This window comes from Cryptomeria japonica, chromosome 1 (assembly GCF_030272615.1).
Source record: "Cryptomeria japonica chromosome 1, Sugi_1.0, whole genome shotgun sequence".
Taxonomy (NCBI): Eukaryota; Viridiplantae; Streptophyta; class Pinopsida; order Cupressales; family Cupressaceae; genus Cryptomeria; species Cryptomeria japonica.
In genome coordinates this window covers 248,265,580-248,280,405 of record NC_081405.1, presented here as the reverse complement: position 1 = coordinate 248,280,405, position 14,826 = coordinate 248,265,580, and the positions used below count along the sequence as shown (strand labels likewise).

General features: G+C 35.1%; 1 long non-coding RNA gene across 7 annotated transcripts; it reads left to right on the top strand.

The window, feature by feature from the left end:
- Positions 1–437: 437 nt before the first annotated feature.
- Positions 438–6,800, top strand: LOC131079687 (uncharacterized). 7 transcript variants are annotated; one of them, XR_009114017.2, is made up of 4 exons: positions 438–538; positions 4,133–4,541; positions 5,080–5,303; positions 6,397–6,800. It is a non-coding gene; the product is annotated as an uncharacterized LOC131079687 (long non-coding RNA). The 7 variants fall into 7 exon arrangements; XR_009371791.1 differs by lacking the exon at positions 438–538 and adding an exon at positions 556–2,385; XR_009371789.1 differs by lacking the exon at positions 438–538 and adding an exon at positions 2,400–3,334 and having other exon boundaries at positions 3,434–4,541.
- The last annotated feature ends 8,026 nt before the right edge of the window (positions 6,801–14,826 follow it).

Sequence of the window (14,826 nt, the reverse complement as noted above, 5' to 3'; positions counted from 1 at the left end):
GAATGGTTAATAGAAAAATGGAGGGAGTTAAACATATTAATTTTCATTTAGATTGAAATCATGAAAGATCTCTCCCACACATTACATAAATGACCTAGGATAAAGAAATCTAGATTTGGTGTATATAACTTAATCAATATAACTTAAATTTTTTAAAAGTATATAATGAATGTTAAATTCAGTTTGTTATTGTAGTGCACATTATCAATCAATAATAAAAATATTTATTATGTATCAATTGAAATGAAAAACATAAATGAAATTGCAAAAATCTTCCAAGCTTAATGTAAATGTTGGAGACAATCTTCCAGCTGTTTGAACTGCGCTCCTTTCAACGGAAATGTTTTTTTTTTAAGGAAAAAAGCAGTACCAAACGGTTAAACTCATGATATGCCTATATAAAAGCATTATTTGTTGTTCATTTCCCTGACTGCTCACATAAACATTTTGCATTTGTTGTTTTTCATATTTGCGGAAGACTGCGCAAGGATTTGTATGAGAAGTATGAAATGAGGAATAAGTGATAGCAGAGGCATGGGTATGTGTTTTAATGGGCATTGTATTGTATTTTTCTAGTCGAATTCTTTAGAATAAGCATTGCATTTGTACTACTGATTGTGTCATTTGTATTTTTTCGTGTGGATTAGGACTCTCTTAGTTATTTATTTGTGTGGATTTTCATCTCTGCATTTCTTTGTTTGATTCCTTGAATCTTTAATTGTAGTTGTGTGCTGTGTTAGTTTTTGATGGTTTGCAGATGCCATAAAAAGTAATAAAAGAGTGCTTTATTTTGTCAGTCGAACAAGATTGTTAAATGCTCTGTTTCTGTAGGGAAATCAACCAAAACAGTGTTATCTAATTAGGGTGCCCTGCTGTTAGGTCTACTTCTAGGGTTTTGTAACAGGCTTCCTCTAATTGGATCGTGTCCAGTTTTGTGGGGACTTATTTGTACTCATGCTTTTCTTCCTAATAAACATGAATTAGCAAGTCGCCATGAGGTCTATCTCTGTCAAACAACCAGAAAAAGACAATAATATCTGTCAACTAACAGGTACCTGGACACCCAAAACAATCCTAATGTGTGGATTAGTGTGCTTTGTTATTTCATCATGATTGCAGATGCCATAAAAAGTAATAAAAGATGGCTTTATTTTGCCAGTTGAACAAGATTGTCAAATGCTTTGTTTGTGTAGGGAAATCAACCAAAAACAATGTTATCTTAATTAGGATGCCCTGTTGTTAGGTCTACTTCTAGGGCTTTGTCATAGGCTTCCTCTAATTGTATCATGTGCAGTTTTGTGGGGACTTATTTGTACACATGCTTTTCTTCTCAATAAACAAGAATTAGCAAGCCACCATGTGGTCGATCTCTGTCAAACAACCAAGAAAAGACAATAATATCTGTGAACTAACAGAAGGTCCCTTGACACCCAAAAGAGCCATAATGTGTCATCGTCATATGGATGCTTCCATATTCTCTATAATAAGTTTAGAAAAGAAAGTAGAAGTGCCTTCCACCAAGCAGGTTCTACAATCTACTCTTGTCAACCACAGGCTATTTTCTAGCTCGATAGTCAGTACAGACATTCATTTCCTTTCTAATTGACAAACTAGGTTTAGAAAAACAAGTACATGGCAGGCTCTGCAATCTAGTCTTGCCAACCACAGGGCCATATTTAGAATGCCTCTCTAATTTATGGATTTAGTAAACTTATTAATTTTAATGACAAACTAGGCTTAGAAAACCACAGGGCCATTTTTAGAATGCCTCTTTAATTTATGAAATTAGTAAACTGATTAATTTTTGTGACAGACCAGGCTTAGAAAAACAAGTAGATGCGCCTTCCACCAGAAAGGTTTTGCAATCTAGTCTTGACAACCACGGGGCCACTTTCCATCTCAATAGTCAGTATAATACTATAAAGCATTCTTTTTCTTTTTAATTTATGGATCTAGTAAAATGGTTAATTTTCATGACAAACTAGACTTAGAAAAATAAGTAGATGTGCCTTCCACCAAGCAGGCTATGCAATCTTCTCTTGTCAACCACATGCCATTTTGCAGCTCAATAGTCAGTACAGGCATTCTTTTCTTTGTAATTTATGGATTTAGTGAACTGGTTAATTTTTATGAAAATCTATGCTTATAATACAAGTGTAGATGTGTCTTCCACCAACTAAGCTTTGCAATTTACTATTGTCAACCACAGGCCATTTTGCAGCTCAATAGTTAGTACAAGCATTCTTTTCCTTTGTAATTTATGGATTTAGTTAATTAGTTAATTTTTATGACAAACCAGGTTTTAAAAAACAAGAAGATGTGTCTTCCACCAAGTAGGCTCTGCATTCTACTGTTGTCAACCACAAGCCATTTTGTAACTCAATAGTCAGTATAGCATTCTTTTCCTTTCTAATTTTACGGATTTAATAAACTGGCTACTTTTTATGACAAACTAGGCTGAAAAAATAAGTAGATGTGCCTTCTACCAAGTAGGCTTTGCAATCTACTCTTGTCAACCACAGGCCATTTTGCAGCTCAATAGTTAGTACAAGCATTCTTTTCCTTTCTAATTTATGGATTTAGTAAACTGGTTAATTTTTATGACAAACTAGGCTTAAAAAAACAAGTAGATGTGCCTTCCAACAAATAGGCTCTGCTATCTACTCTTGTCAACCAGAGGCCATTTTGCAACACAACAGTCAGTACAAGCATTATTTTCCTTTCTAATTTATGAATATATTAAACTGGTTAATTTTGATGACAAACTAGGCTTAAAAAAACAAGTAGATGTGCCTTCCACCAACTTGGCTCTGCAAGCTACTCTTGTCAACCATGAGCCATTTTCCAGCTTAATAGTCATTACAAGCATTCTTTTCCTTTCTAATTTATGGATTTAGTAAATTGGTTAATTTTCAAACAAACTAGGCTTAGAAAAACAAGTAGATGTGCCCTCCACCAACTAGGCTTTGCAATCTACATTTGTCAACCATGGGTAATTTTGCAGCTCAATAGTCAGTACAAGAATTCTTTCCTTTCTAATTTATGGATTTAGTAAACTGGTTAATTTGAATGACAAAACTAGGCTTAAAAAACAAGTAGATGTACCTTCCACCAACTAGGCTCTGCAATCTACTCTTGTCAACAATAGGCCATTTTCCAGCTCAATAGTTAGTAGTCATTTTTGTCCTTTCTAATTTATGGATTTAGTTAACTGATTAATTTTTATGATGAACTAAGCTTAGAAAATCAAGTAGATGTGCTTTCCACCAAGCAGCCACTTCTGCAATCTAGTCTTGTCAACAACAGGCCATTTTCCAGCTCATAGTCAGTTCAAGTATTCTTTTCTTTTCTAATTTTTGGATTTAGTGAACAGGTTGATTTTTATGATAAACTAGACTTAGAACAACAAATAGATGCACCTTCCTCCAAGCAGCCCCTGCGATCTACTCTTGTCAACAACAAGCCATTTTCCAGCTCATAGTCATTTCAGGCATTCTTTTCCTTTCTAATTTATAGATTTCATGAATTGGTTGATTTTTCCTTTCTAATTTATAGATTTCATGAATTGGTTGATTTTTTATGACAAACTAGACTTAGAACAACAAATAGATGTGCCTTCCACAAACAACTTCTTCAACCTGCAGATTACGTATTTTCTCTTGCAGATTTTGCAAACTCAGGGAAGTTTGCCTCACATTTATATTATTTGCGTTTCTGCTTTATACATTGATACTATCGTACTATCCCTTTTTAAAGTTTTTGACTCATTTACCTCAAGGCCTTGGCCTATATTCACATATTTACATAAAAGTGATAAGAAAACAAAACACAATTACATTAAACTGCTATATGACAAAAGCAAGAACATTGAGGGGAAGGAGTATCCCATTTACGCTGCTAAATAAAATCTATACATCAATTCCAATCGATCATTAAACTTAGTGTTAAATTTTTAAGGTCATTCTAAGATTGTTGCTTTTTTTATTAAGCTACTAAAATGAATTGCATGAGGGAAATTCAATCGATAGAAAAGGAAGATATAGATAAATAGATGTATATAAAGGTAAAAGTTAATCTGGGGTGTGGGAGTACTTATCCCAAATGTTTGGGCCTCTTCCTCCTTCCCTTGCAGCTCCTCCATCCTGATGTGAAGCAGAGGCTGTACCGAATATGAGAATCCAGTGGGAATTCTACTGTTACAAGAACCACCTACCACATACACACCAGTACAGAAGCTCTCCATCCCAGTAAACTATAATGAATGCTATTCATTATTCTCTGCATTGGATCTGAGTTTCAGTTCTAATACAGAGAATGCAGTTATGCCATGAGGATGATTAGAATTAATATTGAATAAAATTACGGATCAGTACTTCTCCAACGTGTATGGTGGAGGCCTAGAAAAATACAGATGCAATTTTCAGTCTCCATACAAGCTCTTTCTTGGAAATGCTAAAGAGATGATGAAGATGATGCAGAAGGCTAGTTCTAATCCTATGCGATAGTTTTCTCATTCTATCATCAGTGGACCAAAATCTATGGTGCAATCTCGCTATCTTTGTTTTTTTTTTCTCTATTGTTATTCTTGTAACAGTTTTTTCTCCTCCTTTTTTAAGAAACACTGATTGTTAGACTAGGAATCTCCTCTAGGACCTCCCATTAGTATGTTTGGGTTCTTAACCATTGAGGTACTGGTCTCTTTGGGGTTATAAGAATAGATTGCTTCTTTAACAACCCATTTAAACCATACATTTTGGTTGTAAATCCTATTGTTGTTTTAGATAAACTATCTAGAACTCCAATCTAGTGAGGCATGAATTGTTCTTTAATGTATGAGCAGGGAATTACTTGTATGGGCAGACTACTGAGGGCTAACCACCTTCAGTAGTCCTACCAGTAACATCTTGCCCACACAAGTGGTTCTGTAAGGAGTAGGACTCATCACAGGGTGAAGTAAGGCCAAAATATATCTGATGCCTGTCGAACGAATAGCGTTTAAATTTCTAATTCTGAAATCTAATGGGTTGATCTCCATCATACTTAACTTTTTTTTTCTTGGAGTGTGATTTTGCATTACAGGGAGCACATTCTTGCTTTGGTTTGGACCTGTTGCAGGAACAAATATTGCAGATCCCCAGCTGGTGCAAGAGATACTCTCTGTGAGATCTGATGATTATGAGAAAATCGAGGCCAATAATGCTCTCAAGAAATTGGAAGGTGAAGAGTTACTGGACTTGAAAGGCGAGAAATGAGCTCAACATAGAAGAATCATCAGTCCTGCTTTTCACATGGAAAATATCAAAGTAAGACACAATTTTATAGAAATTTTCATCAGTTATTTGTTGGGAATTACTAGATCTAGGTATTAGACTGCAATAGATGTTCTCGTATCAACCCACATATATGAGTTCTATATATGTCTTAACATATTTGCCCATTGTCTCCACGGTTAATGCCATCTTTTGATGTCTGTGAATATTAACTTAATTTCAATTTATACAAGGTGTTGTTTATCTATAATTAGATCATCTTCAACAAGAATTGCATAAGAGAATTCAATCGATAGAAATGGAAGATACAGATAAATAGATGTAAGTAAAAGTTTAACCTAGGGTATGACGTATCCCAAATGCTTGGGCCTCTTCCTCCTTCCCTTGCAGCTCCTTCATACTGATACGAAGTAGAGGCTATAAATTAGAAAAGACTTGAAACCAAGCAATAACAGATGATCTAACTCAAAAATTACAAAATTTCATAAACAGTTAATGTAAGATCCGCAGTTAGTCTGAAACTTGGCAATAACACACGAACAGTTGCTTCTGCTCATTGTCTCAAACGATCAGCTCCAATTTTATATTAGCTATATAATAGTAGACATTTTGATGGCTGAAGCAATACCAATCCATCCGCACCTGTTGCCAGAGTTCGAAACTCCCATTAATATCTATCATATTTTTTATTGTATGTTGTGATTTTGTGTAGGAGTATTTTTAGCTTCGTCATTCTATTGTTCTTCCCGTGTACTTCTTCTGGGATTTTGCCTTTGTTAACAACAATTTTTGTTATAGACACGATATTATTCTTGACAGTTTGTATTAGCTAGTTTCATGTGGAGCTCGAGGGCGTGTCATGCCAAAGTTGAAATTAAGTGTCACACACTAGGAAGGTGTTAAGAGTCGTCTTTCTTACAAAGTGAGCTTGAAAAGTACATTATTTTTTTCATTAAAAAATAAGAGGATGTAAGGTTTTTCTCTAAAAGTTTTATTTTTTTAAGATACCATCTTATACCTCTTCTAATTTTTTAATTTTAATGATGTTTCACTAATATTTTTGTTATTTTAATTTGTATTCCTTGATGAAGATTCTAATGTATGTATAATGTCTATTGATTTGTAGAAGGTTTATTTCTTTTAACATGGGTTGGAGGAGTTATGCTTTTCAACAATGAGCTATAAATTTGATTGCTAAGGTACGTCCAATAATTCAAACTTCTTATTTTGGAGAATTTAATGTTTTTGCTAACCAATAGACAAGGGCTCAAGACTGCTAGATTAGTACTCTATTTCCTTTAGGTCATTCAAACTTTAGCTCCCTACTGTCTCAGAGATGGCTAGTAAATGAGCATTGTGCAACTTTCTTTTGGATTGGAAGAAATAATACAAAAAAGAAGTCAAAGAATGCTATAATTTTAAAGATGTCAATAGCTGGTTTAATTGGAAATGGTTGTGTAGTGATAAAAATTTGAAGAACTTGTAAATATTACCTAACAATTATAATTAATAAAAAGTTTTTCATTTTAAGGGGGGGTAGGAATACCCCTCCATAAACTCTTTAAGGATGGCCATGGACATCCTTCAAGAGGTGTTTTTTTTCTGCTACTTCTTTTTTTTTGTGTTTTTAAAGTTAATTAAATTAAATTTTTATGCTAATCAAATTTATGTTTTCAAAGTTAATTAGAATAATTTATCTTTTGTTAATCAAGCGATTGTATATATATTTAAGTATGATTAATGAAAATATAAAAAATAAAGACTATTTAATTTTCACTGAAATTATATTTTTTATATGGTATGAGTTGCATGGCTTTAATCACGAGTGCTTTGCATCAAACTCCTATGCATGCTTAAATGGGTATCGTGTTTAGTGACATAATTACTTTTGTACATTATGATTGTATGGATTTTGTTTCTAATTTAAATGGTGTATTTGTCATTGAGGTAATGGGTTTTATTTGAAGTTTTTGTGGCATATATCATTCAGTTATGATTGTACTAGTTTCGTTTGAAGTTTGCATCATACTCCTATGCTATTCTCAATGCAAGTGTTTATTCATCATGATTGATATTTACTCTCATGCATGATAATTGTATGGGTTTGGCATGAAGGGTTTAATGACATGCCATTGAGTTCTATGGGTTTTGTTTGAAGGATTCAATAACATATATATCATCAAGTTGAATGGATTTCACCTAAATTGTGTTTGTGCATGCATCATGATTGAGTGATATTGATTCTTATGTATTATGAGTGTATGATTTTTCCATGAAGGGTCTAATGACATATATGTCATTGAGTTCTAGAGTTTTTCCTTAAAGTTCGAATCAAACTCATATTGTGTGCTTAATTTGCTTTTTCATGATTCATGGTTGAGTGCTATTGAATCTTGTGCTTGATGATTTTATGTATCTTGTTATTGTCAACCTTATGCACAAGAACATTAAGCACTCTATAGTGATTAGATTCAAATTAGCTATGCAAATTATTGATGTGCTTATTTATGCGCAATGGTTAGTGATATTCATTCTTTTGTAATATAACTATATAGCTTTTGTGTGAAGGGTAATGCTAATTTTATTAAGTTTTATGTTTACATCATGGTGTATAGGTGGAGTTGAATGTGTTTTGTTTGAAGGTTACATGAAACTCCTACAATGTGCCTAGTGTACTCATGCATGGTGATTACATGTGAAGAATTTGAGTGTTATGGGTGTTGTATGAAATTTGTATAACTAATCTACATATAATTATTATGGAGTATTTGGTGTTCATGTGCATGGTTGATGTTAATCGAGTGTCACTAATAATATAGCTTTTTTGTCAAGGGTCTAATGGCATGTATGTCACTAAATTTTATGATGACTTTTAGTGTGCATATGAATTAGGGTTAAATGAAATTTGATTAAACGATTATATGATGCTTAATGTGTTTGTTCATGCCTCATGGTTGAGTGACATTAACTCTTATGTTTGATAATTCTTATGGAATAGACATATGGTGTGCATTACAATAGAGTAACATATATGAAATAACATCCTACAATTGTTTTTGCTTTTACGATAAGCCTACATTGTGACTAATTTTTATCAAACACATAGTGTGCTTATTCATGCATGATGATTGTGATTTTTTGAGTTAAGGTTCTACGTCAATAAGTTGTATGGATTTTGATTTTGATTTAATTGATTTTTAATGGATTTGTGCAACATGGTTGAGTGATATTGATACTTTTATATGATGATTGTATGGCATTTACGTGAAGGATCTAATAACACTCTTTAGTTGGATGATGGGTTTTTTGTTTGCAAGTAATAATGACATGCAATTGAGCTATATGAGTTTTATATTTTGATTGATACACCAAGGAACATATATCATAGAGTTGCATAAAGGGTTTTAGGCATTGGGTTGGTTGTATGGGTTTTGTTTGGAGGTTATGTCAAATTCATATGCCATGCTTGGTATGTTTGTTTATGCATCATGGTTGTCTGGCATTGACATTGTGGAATGTGGCATAGATGGTGTGGGTAAGGTTGAATGACATATATGGAATTTTATTCTACTAGTGTCATTCGTTTTGTGTGAAGCATGCATCACAACTAGTATGTATGTATGCATGTATGCATGAATCTATACATCCATGTATGTATGTATGCATGTATGTATGTATACATGTATGTATGCATGAATGCATACATCCATGTATGTATGCATGTAGGTATTTATGGATGTATCCATGTATGCATGTATGTATGCATGGGTGTATCCATGTATAGATGCATATATACATGTATATGTATGTATTAATGAATGGATGGATGTATATATGTATGCATGAATGTATGAATAGATGGATGCATGTATGCATACATTCATGCATGCATGCTCATATGTATGTGTGCATGTGTATGGATTTATGCATGAATGGATCATGCGTGTATCTATTTATGTATGTATGCATGTATGCATGTATGGATCATGTAGGTATGCATGCATGCATGTGTGCATGTATGGATCATGTATGTATGCATGCATGTGCATTGATCATGTGTGTATGTATGTATGTGCATGGATCATGAGTCTGTGTGCATATGCATGGATCATGCATGGATGTATGCATATATGTATCCATGTATAAATGTATGTATGTATTTGTGGATGCATACATATATGGAATTTTATTCTACAAATGCCATGAGATTTTGTGTGAAGCATGCATCACAACTAGTATGTATGTAGTAGGTATGCATGGATGCATTCATGTATGCATGTATAAATGAATGCATGTACGGGTGTATGAATGAATGGATGAATGGGTTTATGCATGTATATGTATGTGTATGGTTGTATGGATGTATGCATGCATGTGTATTTGCGTATGTATGTATGTATGGATGGATGGATCTATGCATTGCAAGTAATGCATGCATGTGTGTGCATGGATCTATGTATTGCACGTAATGCATGCATGTGTGTGCATGGATCTTGTGTGTATGTATGTATGTATGCACATGGATCATGCGTCTATGTATGCATGAATGTATCAATGTATCAATGTATGTATTTGTGGATGCATGCATATATGGAATTTTATTTTACAAATGCCATGTGTTTTGTGTGATACATGAATTACAACTAGTATGTATGTAGTAGGTATGTATGGATGCATCCATGTATGCATGTATGAATGAATGCATGTATGGGTGTATGAATGAATGCACGCATGGGTGTATGCATACATGTATGCATGTATCCATGCATGTATATGTATGTATGTGTATGGTTGTATGGATGTATGCATGGGTGTATGTTTACATGTATATGTATGAATGAATGAATGCATCCATGGGTGTATGCATATATTTATGCATGTATCCATGTATTGATGCATGCATATGTATGTATGTATTTGTATGGTTGTATGGATGTATGCATGCATGGATCATATGTGTATATATGGATGTGTCCATGAATCCATGTATGTAGGGATGTATGTGTATATGCATGCATGCACACATGTATGTATGTATGTATGTATGTATGTATACATGCATGTATGCTTGTATTGTGCATGTATGTTTGTATGGATGCATTAAAAGAGGTGAAAATAAAATTATTTATTGTTTGTTTTGAATTTTTTTTAATAATTTTTTCAAAAAAATTATTGGGGTTGCAAGAGTATGCACAATCACAATGTAATTAAATTCTTTGGTGTGTATTTAGCAGTAAGGTAATGTAGAAATAAAAATATTTTAATTATTGTGAATTGCTTTTTGCATTTGTGATTTTTTTATTTAAATTTTATATATGCTTATTATGTGTCTATAAGGGTTGAGTTACATTGGGTATGGTAAGATTTGTACACAATTTAAAAATTTATTAGATTTTGTGTGAAGGGTCTAATGGAAATACAACACATCAATTTTATGAGATTTGTAAAATTTGCATGTTTATATGCATCTAATGGTTGTTTAATGTGCAAGTGAGAATTGAGAAAGGACAAGGGAAGCTTACAACCTATCCATGTTTGAAGCCTCCCGCAAGATGAGCATCTTCCCATGATCACAAACTTGCACACAAATGAGAAAGAAAAATGTTGGGGGTTGTGTTTAGAGGCTTGCCTTAGTTAGACCCATGTTTCGGTGTTTCCACCTCCATGGACAACCCAGATAGTAGCAACGATGGAAGTGAAATGCTAAAGATAATAGATAAATAATTGAGATAATAAACAAGCTAGATAATAGATACTAGATAAATAAGCTAAGGGAAGAGAGTGGACTCCCCTCCAACACTTGTGAAAACAACATCATGAGTGTTCCAAGAAGCTACAAGAATGGTGGTCTTCAAATGTTGGAAAACATGTGTGTAATAAAGAGAAATGGATGCCAAGAGCTCAAGTGACTTTCAAAATGATCAAGAATCCTCAAGAAAGTCTCAAAATGCAAGAGATATAGCCTCCAAAGTGAATCCCAATGCTAATAGTCGTAAACAAAGGCATTACAAACTCTTTTGAGCGTAGGCATAACTCTCAAATGACCACTTGCAAACTGATAGATTCACGGGACACTAGCACGACACACTAGAGTCCATCGGTCAAACAAGTGACAAATGTTTCCAATCAACTTGAAGTGAATATGCTTATGTGACGTGGAATTGCACCAGGTGCAATTTATAACATTACATTTTGCCCCCACTTTAGGGAGCATATTTTTATCAAGAAATGCGAAGCTAACATAGAGATGATATTAAGATTTGTGTAGAGGAAGCATAATCCGTTGATAAGACAAAGTTGCCTCGAACTAGGTGAACTTGAGATAGAGTTAGATTTTGCTAAACTATTTCATGAGAAACACCTCAACTGCAGTCCAATGTGTTAGATGAAAAAGCAGTTAGACATTGAGTAGATAAGATAGCATAATAGAAACAAACCCCACTTAATGGAGGAAAACACCTATTACAAAAGATAAGGAATAACAATTGCCATGGTAAAAGAGATAGTGTCGATATGGGTAGAAAGTTGTGTTATGCTAGATGTTGGCATTGTGTTGTCATTGATGTCAACCGGTATAGGATGACAACCATTATGGGATATGTATGTGAAGTATTGTCATTGATGCATATCGGATGTCATGTCTCTGATATCATCTAGCATAGCAAGTCACCGGTAAGGAAGAGTGTGTCATTCAACACAATGGCCATTGGAGTCACCGGTAAACAAGTTAGTGTTGACTTGTGTTGAAGACATAAGGACTGCAAATTGGGAAGAGACATGTTGGCAGTGTATGGTTGTCACCAACAAGAGAGCAAGATGTTGGGCTGTTGATTGTGATGAAGAGCAAGAATGTTACCTAAATCACATCAACACCAGAGGTGAAGTATGTGTTGATCACATCAACACTAGAGGTGAAGTATGTGTTGGCCATCGGTATGCTGTGTGGATGTCAAACATTAGGACTCCAACTAGATAAACATCCAGTTACCACTTGCAGAGATGATTGATAGTGAATGTGCCCAACCAATTAACATATGCTTGTTTGAAGATATGTTGCTCAAACATGGAGGCCACATTGGTACATTGCAGGATGCAGATGACAAGGATCCACTCTCACTAGTAAGTGGAGCTTATCTCCTATTATACATGAAATGCATCATAGTTCTTGGAGATAAGATAAAAGAGTTAAAGGCAAGTGATTGAAGTTTAACACCAAATGAGCTGGTGAAACACTAAGTTACCTTAGGTGCATGAGATCAAGGATGTGCACTAGATCAGTCAAGTAGACATGATGAGTTGTTGGTACAGAGAAGGAAGGATATGTTTGTCACTTTGGCAAACATGTTAACAGTCCAGTAGTGAAGAAAGATTTTACCACAGATGCAGACAGATGGAGCATGTTGAAGGTTGATGGCATGATGTCATCAAGGTGTTTACTGGTAAGTATGTCCACCAGTAATGTTGACAAAGTGCGAATGCAAAAGGATTCCCATCTGATGAAGATATGTATGAGGTAGCTTGGCATGCATGCTAATCGGTTTTGGTGTCCACCAGAAGAGAAGCAAAGTGCAAGGTTGAAGGCAGACCGGTTAGGGTATAACCGACAGGGTCTTGGAACCGGTAGATGAACCCAGTTGAATGGTTGGTCGGTGATCTTGTTTGGACCAACATAGAAGATCTAGCAAAGGCGAATATTGACAAAAGGGGCCATGTGGAGGTGAAGTGGCATGCATGCACAAGTCGGTATGATGTGTCGATGAGATCGTTGGTGACTGGTCCAACATTTATAATGACTGCGAAGCTTGAGGAAGAAAAGTAGAGGATTGTGACTTGAGATAAAGGAAACAACAAAGGTCCAGTAAAGACTGATCTTGCAGATTGAAGAGGATAAAGGAAACCACATCACTCATGTGATCAATCAAATAAAAGGCCGAAAAACATGCTACAGATGACAAAAGAGAGAAGACATGTTTTGCAAGGTAAACAAATGGGCGATGCTCATTGATTGAGTGTTGAACATCGATCAAGGACAGGATATCAGATTGGATTTGATATGTCACGATGATCGGATTGGATGCAAATTCAGTGCATGATGGAAACCCTAGCGTGTCATTATTCAAACTCATGTTTAGGCAGGAAAATCTGGCTATAAGAGTGCGAGCCAAAGATATTGTTTGTGTTGTTGAATGATAGAGTGTTGCTACTGCATGAGAGAGCAAATCAGTCAAGTAGTCAATGAGAATCAGAAAAGAGACTGCGTGTGTGAGTGAGAAATGGGTTGAAGAGTTCAACTGACAATAGTGAGGCAACTAGTAGACGACCATTGAGTCTGACAGAGGAGTAAACCTGTGGTGACCAAATCAACAAAGAAGGCAAGCTGAGAACCGATAGGAATCAAATGGTAGACATCTGACTAAGTTACCAAGATCGGTGGTGGATGGCAGCAGTGTAACAGAAAGAAAGAGAATCGACATAGAAGAAGAAGATGTTGAACCAGTAAATGTGCAATAGAGAGTGGGTTGCAGCAGGAGATAAGGTTCCTGCAAAGAAAAGGTGAAGAGAGAACTGACAGAGATTTCTAGAGAGGAGAACTGATGGAGATACATACATGAGAGTTACAAAGTTCTTTTGTAATAAGAAGATAACTTTTGTATTCAAAATATGATTTTGTAATCACTGAGTTGGAGCTCGATGCAAGGGTTAATGCTCCTTGGGTTGATACCCTAAAGCACGAGTGGTACTCCTTGAGTTGGTGCCCTAAAGGAGGAGTGGTACTGCTTGGGTTGGTGCCCTAAATATTGTAACCGATGTTTTCATTGTGAGGCTGGATTGGAGCAGTAGTCTCCAACAACACTTTTCACCAATTTTTTTCCCATCTTGGGTTTTCTTCATACATCTGGTGTTATGTGATGTCCCTTTTATGTGTGGTTGCATTTGTGTTAGTCTCCCATCTAACCGATATGTCTGCTTTATGTTAGATCTAATAACCGACATACACACATAGGATAGAAAAGGGAAAAGTTTGGAAATCACTGATTCATGCCCCCCCCCCCCCCCCCTCAGTGACATCTAGTGTTCAATAATTAGATAGCCATACGATAGGGTGAGACTTCACTGGCATGAATAACAAAATTATAGATAGTCATGCAATTGGGCGAGATTTGACCGACATGAACATAAAAATGCTAAATAGTCATGCGATTGGGTGATCGTAGATTGATTTGATAAGTAGTGGATTGGCCCTCACAAAAGGCGACAATATAAAAATAGATCAAGTGGTTTGCCCTCCACCACGGCAAGAGTATGCGAAGCTAAACAAATACAAAACACAAATGCAGATTATGTAGATATGATAATCCCTCCTTAGAATGGCATGCATGAGAGGCATGCCATTTTAATGCAATTTTAAGGAGAAGAAATGTTGTGGCACATCAACATATCAAGATGTTTATGTGGAATGTCATCTTTGGTGGATGACACATAAGACCCACAACATCAACCTAAATGCAAGAGCACAGGGGAAACTAATTATTTGGTGTCAATACCCATGATAGTA